The sequence below is a fragment of the Phyllostomus discolor genome, chromosome 1, assembly GCF_004126475.2.
Source record: "Phyllostomus discolor isolate MPI-MPIP mPhyDis1 chromosome 1, mPhyDis1.pri.v3, whole genome shotgun sequence".
Taxonomy (NCBI): domain Eukaryota; kingdom Metazoa; phylum Chordata; class Mammalia; order Chiroptera; family Phyllostomidae; genus Phyllostomus; species Phyllostomus discolor.
Window position 1 is genome coordinate 173,006,840 of NC_040903.2, and position 8,376 is coordinate 173,015,215.

The following is an 8,376-nucleotide window of genomic DNA, read 5'->3' on the forward strand; positions in this document are numbered from 1 at the left end:
TAGGGTCCTTAGGTGGCAGACCCCTGCTCCTTTGCAGGTGAGGTAGTTCAGGTCCACAGGCCTCCCAAGGTCAGCACAGGTGGGACGTTGTTGCAGAAGTTAGCCCCCCAGAGGACGTTCCAGTGCTGCTGTCGCAGAGACCCCCAAACACGCAAATGCCAGAGGTGGTGGGAAGCTCCCTTCCAGGGGTACAGTGTCACTTGTTGTCACTTGAGACAGTTGATCTCAGCTGCCTGTGCCTTTCCACTGTGCCTTTCTCTTTTCCCATCTCCTACCCTCACTTCTTGGAGTTGTCCTTTTTTGTTTTTATTCTCTTCCCTTCTCCTTTTCCTCTGGCAAGGCCCAATGGCTCCTCCTTCCTCTCGTTCTTCCCCTCTCCTCCCCTTCCTTATTTCCTCTTCTGCTTTTACTTTCCCCTCACTTATTCTCTGTTTAATTCTCCTTTGTGCTCCCTGATGCTCCCAAAGACACTGTGAATCCCAGATCGGCACCATTGAGTATGGTGACCACTAACCCATGTGGCTATTCAAGTTCAAATGAATTAAAAGCAAACGGAATTTAAAAAGCCAGTGCATCAGTCACATTAGTCACGTTGCAAGTGTGCAACAGCACCAGTGGCTACTGTATTGGACAGTGCAGAGCGTGGTCACTCCCGTCGTCGCAGAAAATCCTCAGGAAAGCGCTGGCCTGGAGCTTGGCTCACCCACCTGCCCAGTCTTTCCGGGTTTCCTTCTCGGCACCTCTTCTCTGCGGTAGCTCCCGAGACAGCCTGTGTTTCCCCGCCCCCTTCCCTCCTTGCTCGCTCCAGTTTATCTGGTGGCTCCTGTTTTCTGTATATTATTATGTAAACTCATTAAGATGACCTTGCCAAGTGAACACAAAAATATATAATCATGCGAGAGTTTCTTTGGAACAGTCCGTGATTCACAGCATTTTGTTTTGCATGATTGAAATACATCAAAATATTTTTAAACCCAACACATCAACACATCATTTAAAAAAATTATACCCCAGGCCTTTCTCTCTGGGGTTTTTTTTTTGGTGTTGTTTTTTTTTTACTTTTTTTAATCCACGTGTTTCTACCTTTCTACCTTGTCTTCAGTTAAAATAGCTTTAAAATTAAACGGTACAACTTTCTATTAATGCCTGAAAATATATTTTTTATCGCTAGAATAGCTTTGAAATAAAACTCAGGAAACTGGTTACAGATTGGCATTTGGCTTGGATGGAATGGACACTTACTTTTTATTTAATCCACTTCCATAGTATTAATTTTTTATCAGGTTGGTGTGTATGTAATCTTATAAATTACACTGAATTCTAAATTACTTTTTTTTTCTCCTGGAAATTTTATTGTTCCCGAGGCAAGAGAGGAAGGCAGCCCCTGCCTCCTGCTCTGGGCGCCACAAGTCCCCAGGTCCCCCGCTGCCACCGATGGGGAGGGGCCCGTGCTCCAGGGAGGCCCAGAAGGCCTGCGTCTTGGGCCGCTGCTGAGGCAAGCCACAGAGGCCAAGAGCAGGGGGTCAGAGTTCAGGCAGCAGGGGGCCAGGACTTGGTGATTCAGCAGCAAGTCCGGCAGGTCGTAGTCCACAGAGGAGATCCGGACGCCCACACTGAAGGCCTGTCCCCCTGGGTCTGGGACAGCAGGGTCTCAGAAGGCTTCAGAAGGCTTCTGACAGCAGTTCTGTCACGTTGTCCTCCTTGCCTGCCTCACAGTTGTTGCAGATAAGGATGATGCATTTCAGCGAAGGTCCTTCATGCCGTCATTCACCATGTGCTCCAGGGCTGCCTCCCGCGGGTCCTTCCCCTGTAGCCCAAGGGAGCAGCCTGGGTGTCACAGAATGGCATTGGACTGGTACAGAGTGAGGCCTTTGTCCTGGAACTTGGGGAGCTGCCTGTACAGACAGGAGGCCTTGAGGGAGCCTTGCAGCCAGGTCTCCTTAGTCACCACCTCCTCCTTCTGGCTCTGGCCCTGGTCAGCCAGCAGCACATGTGGGGCATCGCTGCGCCCTGGACTGGGAAGTAGACCATGGAGCAGGGTGGCCTGGTTGTGGCCTAGACAGAGGCGGCGGTGATGGTGGCAGAGCTCTGGCCTGAATTCTACAGTAGTCTTGAAATTAAAATTAATGTCACAATCCTGAGAGGCTGAAACCAAAGATAGCCCAGGAAAATGAACTCTCAGAAAGAAGGTAATTTCTGAATGAGCCCACAGGGTTTGGGTGATGATGTGTCTCTTTAAAGAGATAATGTGGGTGGAAGTAGCACAATATTAACTTTAGATTTGCATTCAGTGATGATTTGCCAAGATTCAGAGTGCCCTGGCCAGTGGCACCTCCTAACTGTTGGTAGAGTTTACATTAGAAAAAGCCTTCCTTTTCCTTCCCACTCGTGATTAAAGAGAGATGGCTGAGAGGCTGTCCCTTTGGTGCGGTCTCAATAGGATGGAAAAAGTTAGCCGAGAGCAATCCTTTCATCCAGGGGTACACTCACCCACCTCCCTTTCGATACAGGCTCGATGAATAAAATCAAAGCTACCATTTCTCCTCCATGTCCGCAGCTCTCCCACACTGGTCACAGCTGCATGTCCTTCTTCGTGCCACTGGATCTTCAGGAAGAACGGAGGATGGGGCCCGAGGTCTCGCCAGACTTCAGAGCTGCTTTCTGCCCAAAGGTGCTTCAAAACTTGGACTTGGGTTGCATTTAGAGTAAAAGCTCATGTTTTTTTAAAAAGGGGCCTGGGGACTGGGACAGAACTGTCATACCATAAGTAACAGCTATACTGCCAGTTTGGGAAAAGGGGAAACCAAGGCAGGGCACGGTGAACTTGGCGTGAGCTGGGGTTTGCAGTCAGGGCTCTTGACTTCCCGTAAGACCACATGGCATCCAAACATATAATCATACGCCCAGATGGAATTGTAGCATCTCTGTGAACATTCGTCTAAATAAAGCGCCGCCTGGACCATGCCACCCAGGGGAGTTGGTTTGTGGTTCTTGCCAACTGTGGACTTCTGTGGTGCCACACGGGCCTGGGGTGGACTCATGGTTCTCCCAGAAGAACAAAGGTTGACACTTAGGCTCCAAAGAACATGCAGAGTCTGCTTCTAACAAAAGGCTGCCGGTGCTCTGTGTCGGGAAGACGAACGGCAGCCCATCCCTTTGGCAGAGAACCAGCACTGTCCAGACTCCGAGGCAGACTGGCCACAGGAGGCGGAAAGCTCAGGGTCATCAGTGCTAGAAGGGCCCTTAAAATGATTCCAGTTGACCCTCCCATTTCATAGAGAGGGAAACTGAGGCTCCAAAAGGTTAGGAGGTCAAGTGACCTTCCCAAGATTGTGGAAGGGGGTCATAGTGCTGGGGCCTCCCACCAGGCTCCCCAGCCCCTTGATGCTGCTTCCCCTGCACCATCCTGGCCACCCAAAGACCCTGGGCAAAGATTCTTTCTCTTGTGTCACAGAAGGACACAACCACCTTCCCCATGTTCATTCATTAATGTGATTATTGACCCACCAAGGATTGCTCGGTGTGTGTCTGCGGGTCAGATTTTAAAGGTACATCTGTATAACACAGTAGCTACTAGCCCTTGTGGCTACTGAGCTCTCGAAACATGGCCAGTGCAAATTAACACACACTGCCACTGTAAAGTATATGTCGGATTTTGAATACTTGGTATGAAAAAAAACATGAACTGTTTCAGTGATAATTTTATTCTGATTATATATTGAGATGATAATATATTAGGTCAAAATATGTTATTAAAATTACCTGTTTATTTTTACTTTGTAATATGTGGCTGCTAGAACATTTCAAGTGACTTATGTAGCTCCCATTTCATTTGTATTGGATAATGCTAAGATTCACAATACAGTCTCTGACTTCTGCTTTGCAACCTACAACATCATGTTACAGTGGGATCACCTTGTGTACACACGTGTGACATGTTAGTACTTGCACTGGAAGGAGGGAGGGAGAGGGAGGAGAGGAGGTAAGCAGGGCAGGTGACCTTGCACGTGCTCCGAGTGTGAAATGGGGCATAGATTCCACCGTCCCCTTGATTCCTGCACTCGACTCTCAGAGGGTGAGTGTCTCACTTTTCCAGGAGTAGAGTCCGGTGTCTTACCACCTACATCAACATGAATAAACCTCAAAAACTTGACATCGAGCAAAGAAAGTAAATCGTAGGTGCATACAGATGCTTCACTTTACAGAAAACTAGAAAGCTGCAAAGCTATATGTCAAATATGGACATTCAGGGGGATGGTAAACACCAATTAGGGACAGCGATTTCCTCTGGGGAGGGAGGGGGAGGAGCATGTGGTTGGGGGAGGGGCTTTCATAGCACTTGGTGTATTCTTTCTTTAGCTGGGGGTGGCAAACACTGTTTGATATTTGTTTTCTATCCTTCGTGTAGGCTGGACATATTTCATACTAAAAGTGCTTTAAGGTGCATACTTTTCACACACTGATTAGATACTTGGCAAGGCGGCATATATTTTTGATGTATGTGCATTTTACTTGCCTAGTATTGCTATTGCAAATTCCTAGACTGTCTACTATTTGTCTCTTTAAAAGCTCATTTCTGATCTGGCCCCCGCATGTGGGGGGACTTCCAAAGAAGTAATTGTCTTTAAGGTCTAAGCAACTACTTTTCCTTTAAAATGGTTATATTATGGTTTTACAAACCTTACCCTCAATATGTGAGGCTGTATTCAGTTAAAGAAAACATGTCCTACAAATGGTTTATACACTTGAGTATCGGGAAGAGTCACTAATGAAAGGGAGTGTGTGATTTTCTGAAGGAGAAAATGACTGATGACCGCAGCAATTCAAAGAGCATGGACTAAAATCAGGTTGAAAACAAGGGGGAAAAAAAAACCAAAAACAAGCCAGTTGAAAAAGTCTGAGTCACAGGCTACACAAAAGAAGGTATCTGTATGTGCCAGAATTTGCCTCCTCCCACCTCGCCATAATCCTGGAAAAACGTTAACTTACCTTCTGAAAACTGAAAAAGGAAAAATAAAAAGGAAAAGAGAGACTTCACCCGCCTGGACAAATAGCCGAAATGGGGCTGTTTAGAATGAGTTGCAAGGCGAGGCTGGGCGGGATCCTGCCCTGGCTGCTTGGAGGCCCTGCCCTGCCCCTCACTAGCTATTGATCTTGAGTAAGTCACATAATAGCTCTGAACTTGAAGTTTTATCAATAAAATAGGAGCCTCAGGTGAGGTGCATAACATGACTGGCACCCGGTAAGACTTAGGTACTTAGAAATAGTTTCTTGGCAAATTCCCATTATTCTCTTTGGGAGGGATAAGCTTCTGCCTTTCTATCACATTTCCTGTCCCCTCGCCAGCCCTGACGTGCAGGCTCACACAAAACAGGCTCTGACTTAGGCACAGCAGCGTCAGGGCTCCCAGCATGCATGACGAATAGTTTTCCTTCTGGCCGGATCCAGCTGGCCCTAAAGGACAAATCTCAGCAAGGCTTCACTTTTTTTATTTTTAACATTGATGTCTGAGAGAAACACTTGGTTGCTTCTCACGGGCTGGCACACAACTCAGGAATGTGCCCTGATTGGGAATCGAACTAGTGACCTTTTGGTTTACAGGCCAGCACTCAATCCACTGAGCCATACCAGCAAGAGTGAGGTTTCAATTAATAAACATCTGTTGTCTTCTGAGGCAAAGATGAATACTTCCCAAGAGCCTTAGTAGATAGATTCCCAAGTATTGTCTGCATCGTTGCTTCTATGTTTCTCTCCAGATGCAAAATGCTAACTTTTTAAAATGTGAATGTCCCTTCCCAGGAAGCCTTTGAAAATAACAGTTATACTTGACCTGGGGTGGCGAACACACAGTACAGTGTATGGCTGATGTGTTGTGGCATCGTGCACCTGAAACCTGTGTAATTTTGTTAACCAGTGTCACCCCAATAAATTCAATAAAAAGAAATAAATAAATGAATAGCATAGTTATCCATTTACCTGAGTGCTTTTTGCCAAGAGACAAGAGGGAGGAAACAGTGGTTTGCTGAGTTTTATTTTTCAGCATAATATAATCCTTAGCAGTGATTGAATTCACTCATTAAATATTTATCTATCCTTTACCATGTGCCAGGCAAATTCCAATGCTCAGGTGAGACAAAGGAAAGGAGTAAAACAGAGTCCTCCCTCTTGAGAGTTTCATGGTCCACAGGGGCTAAACCCGGTGTGCTGTAACCATTACACTCATGGTGAGATGTAATGAGGGCCGCACGCCAGACAGGAGCAAGGGAGTTTGAAGGAAGGGTAGCTTTTTCTGCAGAAGACTTTTATTACATCAACAACATCCTAATAAAAGTAGCACCCGAACAGGCAGTGACTTTCCTTTCCCTGTGCGCTCCGACACCTCCTTATTCGTGCATTTACGTGGTTGTTACTGTGCAATCCCAGTACAGCTTTGTGCTCTCCTAAGCATTGTAAGCATTTCCTTTTGCTAAATAGTTTTCATCATCATTTCCATCTGTTAGTGACTGTAATTTCCTGTACAGTCCTCTGTTGTGTGATAATTGGGCTATTTCCAGTTTTTCCACAGTTAAAAATTATGGTATACGGGGTATCTTTATGCATGCAGCTTATTCTTTATTATCTTCTTTAGTTTTGCTCTACAGAGTAAGATTGTTGGGGCTCAAAACGCATGAATATTGCAATGTCTCCCAAAGTGCCATTGCTCCTTGGTTCCTCCCCGAAAGGCTGGGCCCGTTTGCAACTTCGCCAGCAGCAGGTGTACCTGCTTGACAAAACTGTGTCAGCGCTGGGTGTGGTTTTGTGGGTTTGTTTGTTTTGTTTCGGTGTTTTTTTTTTTTTTCAGTCTGCTGATTTCATCACTCTGTGTGATGCCTTGTTATTACTTTAATTTACATGTCTTTGATAACTGTTTCCAAAATCCTTCCTGGTTATACCTCTTCCATGTCTTACCTGTTCGGGTCAGAGGAGCAGGATCCTGACAGGCACAGAGCCAGAGAACGGCCCTTCGCAGGGAGCGGACGGCTTCGCGGGGTGCAGGGGGAGGAGAGTGCGGCATGTGAAGGAACACAGAGGGCTTTGGCAGGGATGTAGGGCACACAAAAAAGAGAACTGGTGGCCCTGGCCGGGTGGCTGAGTTAACTGGGGTATCATCCCATATATCAAAAGATTTCGGGTTCAATTCCCTGTCAGGGCACATGCCTGGGTTGCAAGTTCGATCCCTGGTCAGGGCAAGTACAGGAGACAGCCAACTAATGTTTCTCTCTCACGTTGATATTTTTTCTTGTTTTTCTTTCTCTCTCTTTTCCTCTCTCTCTAAAGTCAATAAATGTATCCTCAGGTGAGAATTTAAAAATAAAAGAGAGAAAGGACCAGTGGAGGTAAGTCTGGAAGGGAAAGTATAGGCCACGGTGTACAAAAGTTTGTTTCAAATCCTATAAGGTTTTTAGTTTAACTTGTACAGTATGCCCCATAGGAGTGAACAATTGGAATGGACTGTCTCTCTCTCTTTTACTCTGATGAATCCATGGGCCCAGCAAGCTAGAACAGCCAGCTCCACAGGCCCCGTTTCCTCCAGCCAAACTCCTGCCCCCCTCGCTCCTTTTCCACCAAGGGCCTGCTGATTCCTGCGGTCCCTGCTCCACCTGGCTCCTGCCCGCACACCTGCCTCCCTCCCTCAGGTTCAGTTTCAGTCTCCTGCACCCAGGCCCCACCTCCCCTCAAGCTCCCTCAGACATTCTCTGTCCCTGCATGGCGTGGCTCCGTCTACTCCCATGTGCTCCATCTGCCTGGCCCAGCCCAGGACCCAGCCTCAGTCCTGGGCATTGGATCCCTGGTTCTGCACTACCCTGGGCCCAAGAGGGTTAAAAACCACCAGCCCCAGGAGGGAGGCATCCACTGGTTCTCCCTCCGCTACTAGGAAAAAGAGGAGTGGCTTGAAACAGAACCTTAGATGAGAGGGGTATGTTGTCCTTTGAGAAAATACCAAGACCTTGGTTCCTGAGAGCTGTGGGGCCCCAGGGGGTTGTTTCTGCCCCCACAGAGCTGATGGACAGGCCTTGGGAAGCATTACATTTCTTCCCACACATCCCCTGCTGAAGCTCCTTGTGCTGCTGAAAGAGTCAGAGCTGACAAATAGCACTGGGCACTTTCCAGGCTCAGTCGTGGTAACCACAGAGAAGCCTCCAGAAGGTATGGAGGGGGCCCTGGACTAGGAGACCCAGACTGTGCAAGTGAGCCATGCCTCTTGCCAGGCTGCGTGCTGCCTCTGCAGACAGGGAACACAGTGCACTTTGTAGAATCTTAGGTGATGGTGCTTGGAAGTATGAAAATGCCAGGAGTGAAAGAAGGGGCCCTAGAAAATGCCCTGGAAGCACTCTT

The 8,376-nt window shown here is 47.3% G+C and overlaps 1 pseudogene; it reads right to left on the minus strand.

Annotated features, from left to right (window-relative positions):
- Positions 1-1,325: 1,325 nt before the first annotated feature.
- Positions 1,326-2,031, minus strand: LOC114492199 (annotated as a pseudogene).
- Between the last annotated feature and the right edge of the window lie 6,345 nt (positions 2,032-8,376).